The following is a 16,083-nucleotide window of genomic DNA, read 5'->3' as shown; positions in this document are numbered from 1 at the left end:
ATCGTACCAAACGCAGGATTATGTGTGATAAAATAATCTATCACACCTAATCCGTCGAACCAAACGCTGCGTCAAGGAATCTTTAAAGAAATAATCAAGAACGAATTACAATTAATCATATACTTGCCCTTTAAGATGAAAGAATGAATAACACCTAAGAGGTGTGCCTCAATGCTAGTCAAAAAAACAACTCCACATATTCTCATTTCTTTTGAGTGATTCTGGATAAATCGGCGATACATACATCATGTTCAATTCTATAGAACTGAGTGTGAAACTTTCTTTCTGTATCTTTCCAATTCATATTCCTTGGGAGTGAGGCGTACCCAGCAAATATGGTTCCTATGAGGGAATTCGGGATTAACCGCAATTTTAAGTTTTTGAATTTCTCCAAGTTGGCCAACTCCCCACATTAAATAGTAAATCTGGTTATGTTCTCTATGTTGGATTGGTTGTCCTCCTCAAAGAATAGGCTAAATCCATGAACTCTATAATCCCTGAGATAAGGATTATTCATATCTATGTAGTTGGGATAGGGCTTGTGAAACTCTATGAGGCCTATTTGTCTCAAGGTTGGCCCATATAACTCTTGAACAGTTTCCTTCACCATTTTTGGATCAATTACGTGGATGTTACGAGCTAGGAGTGGATGATGATAATTATGTGCCCCGAGTTTGGAATGCTGAATTGAAACCAATATCACCTCCTTGAAAGGAATCATTGACTCCCTCGTCGTAAAAAGCAGGTTGATTAACTGGATTGGTCATATTATACAGCTGATGCAAATTTGGCCTTGGGTTTCAACTTCCATTCCCCCTAACCTAGACCCCATTTCCTTGCCTTGCAAGTTCTTCCCTTCGGTGATGTGGTGTGTGTAACGAACCGTATTTTCATACTTAAAATTTGCGGAAAAATTAAAAATTTTCTTAAATAAAAACATCCACACGGTCGTCACTCATCATTCATAAAATATCTTTAAAATCAACCATCACAATTAAAATTTGCTAAAAGAGAAGCTGTCTCGAAAAGTCTCACAACCCAATCATAAAATCAGAGTATAAATGTATTTTCTTAAAAACTTAAAATAGCGTATGCGGTCCTCGGGTCTAGCCTCCCGCTCAGTCCAAGCCTGCCCCTTAGTCGCCACCTCCCGTCTCCTCATCAACATAGTCACCTGCATCGATCAAGTCTAGTGAGTCTAAAGACTCAACACGTACAAACTGGGATAACGAGTACTACGTAATAAAAATCGCATGCATCTTAAAAATAGAACGTACATAACTTGAAACTTGAGCTTGCATAATAAACTTGAACTTACATACATATATAGACGTGCCATAACGTGAAACTTTCATATTCATAACTGCATACTTGAGCATACTAAAACATACATGACTTCATCATTTTTCGTAGAGGATGTTTCAAAGCAAGTGACCCATACATAATAAACGCCTGATCAGACACACCACAGTACTGGGCTGACAGGGACGTATCCACTGCCGCATACATGAGATCCCCGTTCATAATTTAACGGGCTGGTTGGTCCCCGTTCATAATTAACGCTTTCCAACCACGATCTAACCCGTTCATAATTTAACGGGGCGGAGAGGTCCTCGGCCACGTTCACCGACTTCCAAACCCATTCATAATTTGGTCACAAGACAATTAGCATACCTCAAAAACTTAAAATATTTTCTTTGCACGTCATACATACTTACTTGGCGTTGAGGGGTTCGTTGGACTTCGACTGGGGCCGTTGCTGCACATACTAACATGAAATTACATACTTAACTTGCATAACTTAACGTAGAAATCATACTTACTCTCGAGTTCAATCATTACATAGGACATTCTAAAATTTCCCATGACGCGACCTTGATAATCCTTGCACTAAACCATGACGTCTAACCTCAAAGCATACTAAATTATTTTTCCCAAAAAAAGAAGGACACGGACCCCGTACCTACATCCGTGTAGGGGTCCGTGTAGGCTCTGGAAATAGACACCGAATGAAAGTAAAGGCACGGACCCTGTGTCAGGGTCCGGGTGAGGGTCCTTGTAGGTACTGGAAATATACACTAAATGAAACCCAAAGGCACGGACCCCGTGCCCTCATCCGTGTAGGGGTCCGTCTAGATACTGTAAAAAGACGCCGAGAAGAAAACAAAGGCACGGACCCCGTGACTGGGTCCGTGTGCGGGTCCGTGTACCCATTGTAATCGCGAACTTACGAAAATTATGTACATGCTTCGCTCAATTTTCTAGACTCGGTTACACGGACTATGAAACGACACCCCGAGACTCACCTTAGCATGCCATAACATCAACTAAATTCGTACAAACACCCAAAGCAATGAGTTCACCTTACAACACATCCAATTCAAAGCATAGCAAATGACACCAATCCGTTTCCTACGACTCCTAACGCGTTCGAGTGCCTATCGACACTATACGACGTATCAAATAACATCCCAACATCATACTAATCATACCTAGATGCAGCAACGATCACCCGTCGATCCCCAACGAAGCCTGCAACACTGAAACTTCAAGAATACATCAATATCATAACTTTCTGAAAACGCAGTTTCAGCAGTCCCACGAAAAACATCATAACTCACTCAATTTTCATCCAAAAATCTCGAATTTTATACCAAATCGAAGGCATCGAAAAGTTCTACAAATTCGTAGTTGAAAGTTTTCTCAAAATCCTGACAGAAAAATCGCAGTTTTCAACAGAACAGTGAGTTACGAGTTTTCAGATCTAAAAAGTATTTCAAACGCATTCAAACCATTTTCCGCTCAAACGACGAACGTCACACATGGATTTTCACGCATAAAAATACACAACGCATACTATTGAAGAGGTTGATCCGGGTCGAACGTGGCACCGAAGCGGAGATAGAAGCGAGGTTGATCCGGGTCGAACGTGGCACCGTTTTCTTGCAATAAAATTCACGAAAACCTTGCTGGAATTTGAAGAGGGGGTAGGCGGCTGCTATGCCAATGAAGAACCCTAGTTTTCTCTTTTAAAATAATAAAACTAGAATTGGTAGAGTGTGTGTGTGTGTTTAAGCGTGATAGGTGTGTGTAAAAGTGTGTAATGTGTGCGTGAGTTCTGTGCTTAATTAGGGAATTTATTTTGCTTAATTAAAATAAATAACATGCTAATCAAATACTAATTAAAAAGGTTGACACAAATAATAAATTAGTTAAAATATTAACTATACTCATCTTAAAATAAAATCCCCTAATAAAATAAAGTGCACACTTGTTAAACTTTTAAAAGTTTTAAAGTCTTAAAATTACTAAATAAATAAATTAGGCTTAAAAATGCTAAAACTCAATAAATTATTTAAAATACCCCCAAACTCAACTTAAAATAAAATATCATCTTTAAAATTGCCAAGAGTCGTCACCGGGCCTTTTCCTCAATCCCGCCTCGAATAAACGCCTGAAACATGAAACTCGAAAAGTATTTTAGCGTGCATCACATAAGCATGACTATATTTAAAATAATGCATTTAAATAAATTATGCATGGCTAAACTCATTTTAAATTAAAATAAATGATTTAACGAATTAAATAAATGCATAGGTTGTACCTGTACGAAATTGGGTTCTACAGTGTGTATTTGATTTCTGTAAATAATCTAACTTCTAAAAGTTCAAACAATGTATGAACAAAATTTGTTCGTAAGTTCTCATTTCTTAAAAAATACTACGCTAAAAATGAAGAAAATAATCTTGAAATTGAGTCATAAACTCCCAATATAATTTTTGTATCTACAATAATCTTTAAGAATTTAAAAGGCATAAAAATATATTAAAGTTACTGAAACCGCTGGAAACTCGAATAAGTTTTGAAGAAAATATCTAGAATCTTAAATGAAAAAGTGAATTTGCTTGAATTAATGCTATAGAATCTTTGTATAAAGTTTGCAAGAGTTGTGATGTTGAGTTGTGTTATCTTCTTTTCTGTCGTGTGTTCCTACTTCTATTCTTAGCTTGAGCAGTTTCTCCATTCCCCTCATCTCTATGATTTGCTTCATGATCTCTTGTACTCATGCCACTGGCATAACTCCAACTTACGATCTCCTTGCTTGTACACCACTTTTTACTAGACTAATTCAGACTTAGGGAAACAATTGTTGGGCTTTTGTTTTTCAATCTATCTGATTGGGTTTGGGCCAAATAATTTTAGATCAAACAAATGTCTACCATAGGTATTGGCCTAATGGGCCAAAATATGTATAGAAAGGTCATGTCTCTTTTCACTTTATACATTTGCAACAATGAGGCCAAAAAAGTTGGGGATATTTGAGAAAATAGACGTGGTCAAACTTTTTTTAAAAAAAACAACCCTCCCATGTAGTGAACAAATACACTACTGGAGGCTATTTTTTAAAAAAAATGTTTGACCAGGGTTATAAAACAAAACAGCCCAAGTTGAATTACCTGATTTGGATTGTCTGTATTAGGGAGAATAGTCCAGAAAATCCACTTCATTGTACAAATTAAATTTCAAACCCCCTTGGAGCAATTCATCACGCTTTTCCTCCACCTCAACCAATTTTCTTTCTACAAAGACTTGTGTGATCATTTCCGGTACAAGCTCTAGACTCAACTAAATTTTCAAGAATTCACTAATAAATCTCCAAATCCTCTCTTTCGAAACCCCACACTCAAAACCTCTCATCCGTGTCTCACTGGCATACCAAATATTGTTTGCACAATATTCTGTGATAGAAAAAAGGCAAAAATCTAACTTCTACAAATCAAACAAAAGTGATCACAAACTCATGGTTAGTTCTTATTTCCTAAACTAATATGCACCAAAGGAAAAGAAAATAATAAAAAAGACTAATGAAAACAATTCATCTAACATGAATTTGAATTTACAAAACTGTATAAATTCATTAAAACATGAAAAAATATAATAAATATGTTGAAATTTGCAATTGAATAAGCACGCTAAAAGCTAAATAATGATGAATTTTGAGACTAAATCTATGAAAATATGTTTCAGAATTTGTAGAATTTTGTGCTGGGTGAAGAGTTGTTCCATTATGCCGATTAGTTCCTCTTCTTCAAAAATTATGGGCGGCTCCCCTTATTATTCCATTATTCACGATCTTCGCACGATTTTTCTCATAATCTCCTTGTCCGTACGCAATTGACTTATTCAAACTAATTTGAATTCCTGATGGGCTATCTTATCACATCCTATATCTTTTTCTTCTTCTTTTTTTTTTGGACTTTCGGTCTATTCATTTTGGGCTTAATTTAAGTTTAACTCCAACAATGCTAAAATTAAGGATGAGAAAAAATACCGAATTTTCGGTATATCGAAATTATCGTACTGAAAAAATGTCAAATTTACCGAATTTTCGGTATACCGAAGATTTCGGTACTGTACGGTAACAATACCGAATTATTCAGTACGGTAACTGTAAAGGCCCTTATTTCGTATTCCTAATTTTGCGGAATTATTAAAAAATTTTCTAAATAAATAATTATCTTGTCACATTTAATTAAAATAAACATAAATAATTTTAACTTTAAAATAACAGCGGAAGCAAATATTGTTTTCAACCAACAATTTAAAAACAATTAAACGTAAACATCAATTTAAAAATAATCCAACGTATTAAAACTGAGTTTGAATAATAAAAGGTGCATAAATTAAATCATGAGGTCCTCGGGTTTACTACTGTTGTCCCAAGATCGCTCACTGGTCTCCGCCCGCAGTCTCGACCTCATCAATACCTACAACAATCAAGTCTAGTGAGTCTAAAGACCCAACATTAATATATCATGTATAACAAGTAAATATATATAATAAAATCCCATGCAACGTAAAAATATGGTATCGTAAAGCGTACGGTGAAAATCGTATCATGAATAATTATAACTACGTGCATATCTGAAAATCATACGTAAAAGCTTTGCTCGCTAGAGCTCTGTCATAACATATCATAATTTTCTGGTAGAGATAATGTTTCTAAGCAAGTGGCCCATAACATAGCGTAAGCGCCTGATCAGACTAAACCACAGTATACTGGGCGGTAGAGATCAATCACAGCCCTTGGACTGGATGTCTGTACTTATTCATAATCATAAACCGGTCGTAGGTCACCGGGCGGAGAGGTCCTCGGTTGTTCCTACCGACTTCCAAACCCATAAGCATAAGGTGGCCACAAGACATATAGCATATACCTCAAAAATAAACATTTTATATTTTTATGCACGTAATATAATTATAACCTTATTTTTACCGGATGAGTTGGATCGCTCCCAGGATTGCTGCGACTTAATTCTAATATGTGACACAGGAATTAAATTTTAACTTTACAAAACTTAACAATAGAACCAAAAACAAGGCGATTCGGACCAACAACTTGATTTTTAACCATGGCTTCGTACCAACCCAACTCAACATCAAACCGACGTTTAACCATGATTAAAAATACCACAAACATACTGAAAAATATGCATAATAAGTGTAAAACACGAAAATAGGTGAAAGGAGTCCAAAAACATAAAACGCTCTTTCGAGAGTCATTTTGGCACCTTTCGCCGTAAATTCTCGTACGACCTCTAAACTCGACCAAATCACGAACGGTCAAAAACATGACCTTCCTAACTCATTGAGGTATTGTCCAGTCCAAGGCCATGGGCTAAAAGCCAACCAAGAACTCATACCACCCCAAAAACCGAAACCATAGCTGCTGTCAAATTTCAGTAGTGACAGTTTGTATCTTTTGTAGTGAAATTCCTGAATTTTATGACTATGGGCTTGAACCACCACCCAAGGACTCTTACCAACATCCTAAGGCATGGCTTGGACCATGGCTAAGGGCTAAAAGCCAACCATAAACCAAGCCATTACCTAAGACACTGAAACATCTCAACCGAGAACTCAATTTCTGTGTAGTGATATGTATTGAATTGTTTTATTATCTTGTGTCGTTCCAATGGCCATTTCATCGACCATGGCTCGATCTAGACATGATGTAGTGTTGTATGAACTATGACTATGGGCTAGGAGCCACCCACAATCCAAGCAACACCCAAAAACCGAACTCATACCCACACCGAAATTCAAAATTTAAAACCGATGAGCACCTTACTTAGTTATTTAAAAATCTGGTGGATCCGTGAACCAAATATTGAAAGGATGATTTGATCACGTCCTAGACATGATAAGGAATGATTCTAACCCTGGTTACAGTCCTTAAGACAACAAAGATTCGAAACCCCACCTTAAACACCCAATGACAGAAACTTGAACATAAAACTGTAACTCATGGAAATGATGGAAATGTTGCTGTAACTTCTTTGTTGTGCTTGTATGGACTTGAACCATTGAACCAAAAACATCCTAACACATTCTAATTTATTCCTAAATGCAGCCTTGTGTGCCTGGAAAACGAGACAACCTCCTGAAGCACCAAACCATTCAATTAGTTAATATTTTTTAAGTTTTATTTAATTTTTTATTATATATATATTTTTTTATTTAAGTTGTATTATTAGCATATTTTATATGTTTGTAATGTTTAATTTAAATTTTATTTGTAGAATAATAAAATTAACTTATTAATATTATTTAGATGTATTTTTTTCATTCTAAATCTTTTAGACATTAAGTAGATTAATATCTAGAAAGTTATTTATATGTGTCAAATTTGTGCTAGAATAAATTTTTTATTGATTTAATTATTATTATTTATTTAAATTCATTAATTAAATTTTTGATAAAACATCTCAAAATTTTTGAGGTGTTACAATCTCCTTCCTTTAATGGAATATGGTCCTTAGATTCCCTTACGTGATAGGAAATCCTGAATCTTATGCATAATTAATAAGATCTTTATTCATCGGTAAGAGCATCTTACTAATTAGTTTGTACAAGCTAGATAGAAGTTATGCTAGCCTTAGGTGTCTCGTTTATCACTGTTCTGCTGCGGGGTTAACGTCATGTTCCTTTTCAATACGCTGGAATTTTGGTCTTACGTGCGAGTGGGGATTTGTTCTTGTTCGGACAGATGCTGGTCACTTTTGTAAACCACACATTTCTCATGTTTCTTCCAACATTTTTCTTCGTTACTGTTGGGGTTACCGCATTATCCTCATTTCTCGTGATAGTTGACTTCTGGGTTTTCTCGAAGCTTTTTGCTTGAGGGTTCCTCATGTGGTTCCAGTTATGTCTCTTTTCCATGATTTCTTTTCTGGCTACTTGTTTCCATGGAGTTAGTAGTCCCATTGTTTCTTTCACAGTTTCACCACCTTCTTTCTTGAGCAACACTTGGATCTTTGCCTCCACAGGCAATGCTTGGTTGACAACGGAGCTATAATTCGTGGTTTTAACAGATAAAGCTACCCTGCGAATATCAAAGTTAAACCTCCATTATATATTTTAAATGCATTAACAAATTAATTTAGTTTAGAATCTTGCTTAGAATTTTGTATGGCATGCTTGACCTCCAAATTTAAATATTTTTAAATGTTGCGTTTAATTTCTCGAATATATTATACCTATATTAATTCATCTACAATTGTTTACACCTTTTTCTTAAACTTTAATTAAATATTGAACCTAATAGAATTTATTTACTAACTTGACTCCAATTAATTAAATAAATCCTAAAACATTCTTTTTCTATAAATTAACTTATTCCTTGACTTAATTTAAATTTAGGAATATTTTCTTATTATTAATCTTATCTCAAATCTCTAACTCCGGTCCGACCTCGCGTATTTATCCTGAAAAGATAATACTAACCTCTACCTATAAAATAAATAATCGTGACCTTTAAAATAAATAATCGTGACCTTTAAAATAAATAATCATGATTTAAATCTTCATATTTAATTTAAATAATAGAAATTATGGATGGCTTATACGTAATCTGATGGGGTTCTACAGTAACGGTATGCAATTTGAAAATTTCGGTATATATAAGAATATCAAAATACCGAAAAAATATACAAGAATTTTAAAATATATAATATTCTAAAACAACAAATTTATAAAAAGTTTAAAATGTAAGTTTTTTTTTCGGTATAAAAAAATATATACCGATACCGTATCGAAATTTCGGTATACCGTAAAATTTTGGTATTATCGATATGCTAGTTATGTGCCGAAATTTTAGGTATACTAAAATTTTCGGTAGGATATCAATATGAATTTTTTTATACTATAATTTTCAGTATGATATATGACATATGATTTTCGATACGATATCCACTCTTAGCTATAATTAAGGACATCCACAATGGTGGATATTTGGGTAACCATGCCATCAAAATGTTTCGGCTATCCGAATATCGGATCATTTCACCCTACATGTGGGGGCAATGCCCCCATGTGTAGATCCACGGTCCAGATTTAGCCACAAGTACATGGGGTCCACTTTTTTTTTTCAAAATTACAAATGTGGCTAAATCTGGACCGTGGAAATCCTGTGGGGGCACTGTATTACATTTTTTTTTTAATTTAATCAAGCCAGCGTGAAACTCACGCTGGCTTGAGCACGCGCTTGTGAGAGAAACCTGCAGCGTGATTTTTCCTTTACTTTTTTTTTAATAGTTTTTAATTATATTTAATTATGATATAAATAATTAAATATATATAGGATATAAATTGTGCATAACTTTCACTGTTTTCCAAACCTTTGAATATTTTTTGAACGTTGGGTTTTGAACGTTACCCAACGTTCAAATTTTATTCTATAAATACATAAATTTGTAAGAAATTAAAACCCATAGTTTTAACATCTTATAAAAATATTTCTCTCACACAAAAAAATTACATACAAATTTTTTTTGGAATGGATAATAATTCCATTATAAACTTCTTAATAATTTTTATTTTTTTACAAATTTATCATTTAAAAATAAGCATTATAAACTTCATAATTTTATATTTGAATAAAAATATAATACCAAATAGTAGATGAATTAATTAAAGTGATGGAATGATTTTATTTAAATGAAAATAAAATATTAATTAAAGTAACAGTGGGACCCATAAATATTTGGTTGGTGTGATATTTGATTGTGAAATACGGGATATTTGAGTAATGAAATATTTGATTGATGATGTGGAGTACGGGATCCACAAATATCCGATGGAAATACGTTGTTATTGTGGATGACCTAATAAAGCAAAAAAAAAATATTAGTAGCGCATTTCTAGGAAATGAAAAATGGTCAAAATCACAAAGTAATAATCGCCACTGGAGCATGTAGCTGTTCCAAGATTAGGGGAAGTTATGGTTCAGTACCCTTTTGACCCTTTTCTTTCTTTCAACTCCCTCTTATATTCCACTTTCCCAAATTACCCCTCAACTATATATTTAAATAATTGATTTTCTCTTTAAATTAATGGTCCATCATGCTTCCGTAAAATAAATTTAATCTTATACCTCTTTGACCGGAGTACCACCAGGTTATATCCACCGTATTTTACGAACTGCTCCTCACAGTCCAACCACACGATCGCAACCGATTGTTACTGACGCAGATTCCTTCAACAGCACTTGGCACACCTTAATTCGTTTCCTACCTTAAGGTGTACAGTCTAAGATAAAATTTTAAAATAATACATGAGAGGGGCTAAGAGCAAAGATCTCTTTATTCAAATACAAACATTTTATTAATACATAGTAACCTCCTGTAGAGAAAGAGAAACTTGTTTAGCTACTACTAGTAGCTGAACTCAATACACATATAAACTTGAAAGAAAATATTACAAATGATTTTGAAGAAAAATGAAGAGGTTGATCGATGCCTTCATCTTCCTTGTGCTTCTTTATTTATAGAAGGCTCCTTCGGATTTGAAACTCGGACTTCAAATCTTCATAAGCCTTTACAGCTTGCTTGGGGACCATGATTTAACCTCCTTTGGATATGAATTTGGTTTCATCAATACCCTTGGATATTTCCCTGAGACATCAACCCTATGGGTGGCTGGATTAATGTCAATTCTTGTTTTTAATTTCTCCCAGTTCTGTTGGTAAACCTGAAATGGAGAAATTGTTGCTTCGTTAGTACGAACCTTAGATTTGCCTTTGTCAATACGAGGCCTAAGGTTGATCTCTCCCTCTTCAATCCCCGAGGTGAAGGGTTGACTTGAAGACTCAAGATAAGGATCAGGAGTCTCAATTTTTGTTTCAGCCGACTCATCTGGTGATGATCTCGACTTAACACTTGTGCAAGGGGTATTTGAATCCCACGCTACAGGTATAGAGTCCTGTACTCGAAAACTCTCCATTTGAGAAACCAATGGCTTCTCAATGCCCTGGAGGATAGGCCTTTGTGTTACAGACCATACTGAGTATATGCCTGTAAGCATCCTGTAATGCGATCAGAGACAACTCTCTTATCTGCTTGTTGTAGTCTTCCCGCAACTTCTGCGTTTAAGACCAACCTGTTGAACTCGTTTTGAAGCATTTCAAGGTGTTCCCTCAAATGCCTCTGCATCTTGATAATAGCATCAATGTCAATGCTGTCCATCTCTTGTTCAAAAATCTGCAAGAATATTTTCATGAGATTTTATTATCATAATATCAAAAATATAATTCTGACATAATGCTTGCCACCGTAATAATCTAGCCTTCTCAGGTTTAGACTCAATTCTATTCCTTAAAAAAGCTTTAACTTGTGTGTTATCAATTTTCAAAGTCAATTTCTTTGCAAGTAGAAATAATGGTCATTTTTCAAAAGCCCTTTTTACTGCATAAAATTTCTTTTCGTTGATATGTCATCTTATGGCTTCTGCATCTGAGAATAACCCACTACAATATCTGCATGGTTGTTCTCCATCTGGTGTGAGCTTTGTGAGAATTGCTGCCCACCAATGATCACTAGCATCGGTATACAATACCAGATCATCTTCGTCTTGAGGAATAGCCATTTTTGGAAGATTTTTACAAACTTTCTTTAAATGGATAAGTCCTTCTGTGTGTTTTTTTGTCCATATAAACCTTGCATCTTTTTTAAATAATGGATTGAACACCTTCATGTGTTTTGCTAGGTTTTTGATAAACATCCCAACAAAATTAACAACTCCTAAGAAACTTTGAAGTTGTTTCTTGTCTTTGAGACTTTCTGAAAAATTCTGCACCTTTTCGACTATGTGGTCTTGCAGAATTATTCTTGACTCGTCGATTTCAATTCCAAGGAATTCAATCTTTCTTGTAGGAATGACTGCTTTCTTTTCAGATAAAACCAGTCCTTCTTTCTTGCAAACATTAGAGAAAATCTCCAAATGCTTGACATGTTCATTCATATCTTTAGATGCTATTAAAACATCATCAATATAAACAAACATAAACTTAAAATAATCTTTGAAAAGATTATCCATTTTCTTTTGAAATATCTGGGGTGAATTAGCCAATCCCATTGGTAATACTTCCCAAATATACTGTCCTTGAGGTGTGGAGAAAGCTGTGAATTTCTTGCTTCCTTCCTCCATCCGAATCTGATAAAATCCGGACTTACAATCAAATTTAGAGAATATCTTTGCATTGCGTATGCAACTGATTAGATGTTCTCTGCTTGGTATAAAATACCCATCAAACTCCAGAATTTTATTAATTTCTTGATAATTAATAACCAATCTAGGTTTACCTCGTTTTATCTCACCATGATTTCTTACCAGAAAACCTGGACTGCTATATGGTGACATACCTGCTTTGATCAAACCAAGGTCCAAATGTTCCTTGATTATAATCTGCATATCCCTTTGATCAATGATGTTCATTGGGATGGGTTTGCAACGGACAAATTCATACTCTTTGCCTTCTTTGATCTTAAGGCAAGCCCTGAGTTGATTTCTATCCCACCATACCAAGGGATCTTCATTGTAATTTTCTTTGATCCTCTTCTTGACATCTTCCAATGATACCTTAGATTCGAACTCTACTTCATTTGTTTGTAGAGTTATCTTAAGGCATTCTATATCTTCTGGTTGGAGTACTTGATCTGCTCTTAACTGGAGCATTGTTTCTCCAAACCGTCTAGAATCCTTCATTTTTGGGTTCAGAAGTTGTCCTGAATCACCACGCTTGCTGCGAAACTGGATCGGCAATTTTCTGTAAAATGCCTCTCGTAGTCTCTGGACTATGATTTTGTGATCACAGGGTGTTGTGAACACTAATCTTCTAGTCTCATTTTCTTGAGTATAGGACTTGAACATTTGTAGGAAATTATTTCCTAACAATATATCAGCTCCTGTATCATGAAAATAAATTGGTGGGGTCTTTACCTTATACCAAAGTGTTTGTCTCGCACTGCCAATCATAATTTTAGTCATCTTAATCCCTTTACATAAGATTAAGATTCTTCTGGAAAAATCTCTACCAGCAATCTTTGGTAACTCTTCTTCCAAATTATTTGGAAAAATTCCTCTTTTTGATGTGCAGATTCCAGCCCCTGAATCAATATAAGCAGCAAAATATTCTGCCTTATATTGTTCATATAACATTCCTATCGGAATGTATATAGAGAATGGACTTGTGGTCATTGGATTTTCCACATTTTATCCTCTGCCATAAACTCCATTCCATGCTCTAGACGTTTCCAAGGTTTGTGTTCCTCGAGAAACTCTAATCCAAGAATCAGTCGATCTGATTCTTTCCCTGGAATTCCTTGAATATGGACTTCCAATTCTTCGATATTAATCAGTCCTTGGTAAGTTCCTATCGTAGGTTGTTCCAAATAGTATATTGAATTACAAGGAAATTGATTCCTTTGCTTTGTAATGTCAAATACTATTTCTATCTCCTTCCACCTTTCTGGGCATCTAAGCTTTCCTATTGTAGAAAAACTTTTCAACTCATGTTGGGTTTCTATGATAGGCTTTTTATCTCATCTATAGCTTGTAATTCTATCTCCTTGAAAAGATAGTCTTCTTGATTCCAATCTAAGACTTTGATTTATTTGTAGAATCGGTTTGTTTTGGATCTGAATATCTGTTTCCTGTATTAAGGGAAACTCGACTCTTTCTGGATAAATTGCCTGAGAAACTTTTCCGAATATCTCAGGGATCTCTATAAACTCATTTCTAATAAACAATTCAGAATGATGTGTATTAGATAGAGCATATGAAATTTGATAGGTAATAGAATATGGCCTATTACCTTCTTTCATCAACCTTTTTTCCTTGAAGTTCTGATGCAATGTCAAGGCTCGGTTGAAATCCCGATTTGCCAGGTTGTAGGCTATCCTTGGATAGATTACTCCTACAATTTTTCCTGCATAGAGGTTTCCTGAGATTGTTCCCAGTACTGAATCTTGTAGATTCCCCATTCTTTTATCGCATATAGCAATATCAATTGGTAAATCTATCCCTTCTTTGAAAGTAGCCTTTATCATAATTGGGATTGCTCCGATATGAATCCAGGACATAGTCCTTGCTACTTCTATCTTGAGTTTTTGTAATTCCTCCTTAATTTGTTCGGAAAGAATTAACTGCATCTCCATTCTATTTCCTGTAAGTTCCATCGGGATTGCCATTTCCCTTCTAGAGACTTTATAGATTAGATGATGCTTTCTGTTTCTTAGGCCAACACTTCCTAAGAACTTTTCTAATTGTCCTGCAGAGAAACCTTGATATCTCTGTAGACTCGGATTTTCTCTCATGATTCTTTGAACCATGTTATGAGATATTGTTGTCTGGCTGAAAAACCCATACAGATCTTCATGTGTTTCGTGTCGAAACACCTCGTCTTCAGTCAGATTCCGATTCTGTTCCATCAGATTCTTCCTGACTTAAGACTTCTTCTTCTTCATATATACTTTCATCTGAGGCGATGTCCTCAAATCGGTATACTTGAATAAGATCTTGGTAATAAACTGCTTCTTCAATATCCGGGGTAGGATCAAAGCGTTTAATACCTCTTTATTCATTTTCTGGACAGTTGGTCGAGATATGACCTCTTGCTCCACATGTCCAGCAATTACAGTCCTTGAAACTTTCATTGGCCCGAGTATGAGCTCTTCTGAAAGTTTTCTTGGTAGGTGTTCTTCCTGTGCTTCGAGATGTACTCGATGCTTGGGATGATATCCTACTCCTCGATGGTCCGCTTCTTTGTCCAGATTTATAAGATCTGGCTTTCGTCTAGACCATACAGTTCTTGGTTTCCAAGAACTTCTTCCACTTCGTGCATAAGGATGAGTCCTAAAATTTTTCCTCTTATGCTTCTGTGGTTTACTTCCAATAATTGTTGGAAGATCATTTTCCTTACAACACGAAGGAGTTCTTTTGTTGATACCCCTTAAGCGTTTGTAATTCTTTTGTCATGCTGCCATATGGCACCATTCTGCCAATTTTTCTTTGAGGAAAGAGGCTCTTCGTGCCAACGTATCTGGATTTCCAGGTACATATTCCCTAATGAGCATTTCTCTCCAAGGACGTTGCATTTTTGCGAAGAAAAGCTGCATAGCTATATCTTCTTCGACTTCTGAATTCCATCTATATTTAGTGAATAACATAATATATTCATCCACCAAACATATATCATGTAATTCCAGACTATACAGAGCTTGAGTATATTTCTTCTTCTTCTCTGTATCTTGACTGTTGAAATAGTCTACTCCTATTAAGTGTGCTTTAAATAGGGTAGCCATTTTTCCAGCAATCTCACTAAGAGATTCACCAGTTAGGACTGATTCCTTCATGTCTAATGAAGTCATGTCCCAAGCAATTTTCACTGATCCCATAAGACTCATTTCCAAAAGTTTAATGAATCCTTCTTTGTTGAGATCGAGTGTTCCTGCTGCAATTCTCATAGCAGATGTCCAATCATCTATGAGATCTTCTCTGTTTTTGAAGTCTCATACATCAATGTTAAGCATAACCCCGTAAGGATGTATAGGATCCAAAACAGTTTTCTCATAGGGTGTTTGGTGCAAAAGAATTTGATTTCTCCTTGCCCTTGTCCCTGCTGGGTGTGATCCTCCACCAATATGGAAATCAGATTGAGATTCTCTAATGTTTACATTTTGAGATCCCACACTTTCCCTAGGTGGCTCTTGAGAAGATGACCAGGTTATAGCAGGTGGTGTTTCA

Source organism: Primulina eburnea, chromosome 13, assembly GCF_022965805.1.
Source record: "Primulina eburnea isolate SZY01 chromosome 13, ASM2296580v1, whole genome shotgun sequence".
NCBI lineage: Eukaryota > Viridiplantae > Streptophyta > Magnoliopsida > Lamiales > Gesneriaceae > Primulina > Primulina eburnea.
This window is presented reverse-complemented; position numbering follows the sequence as displayed.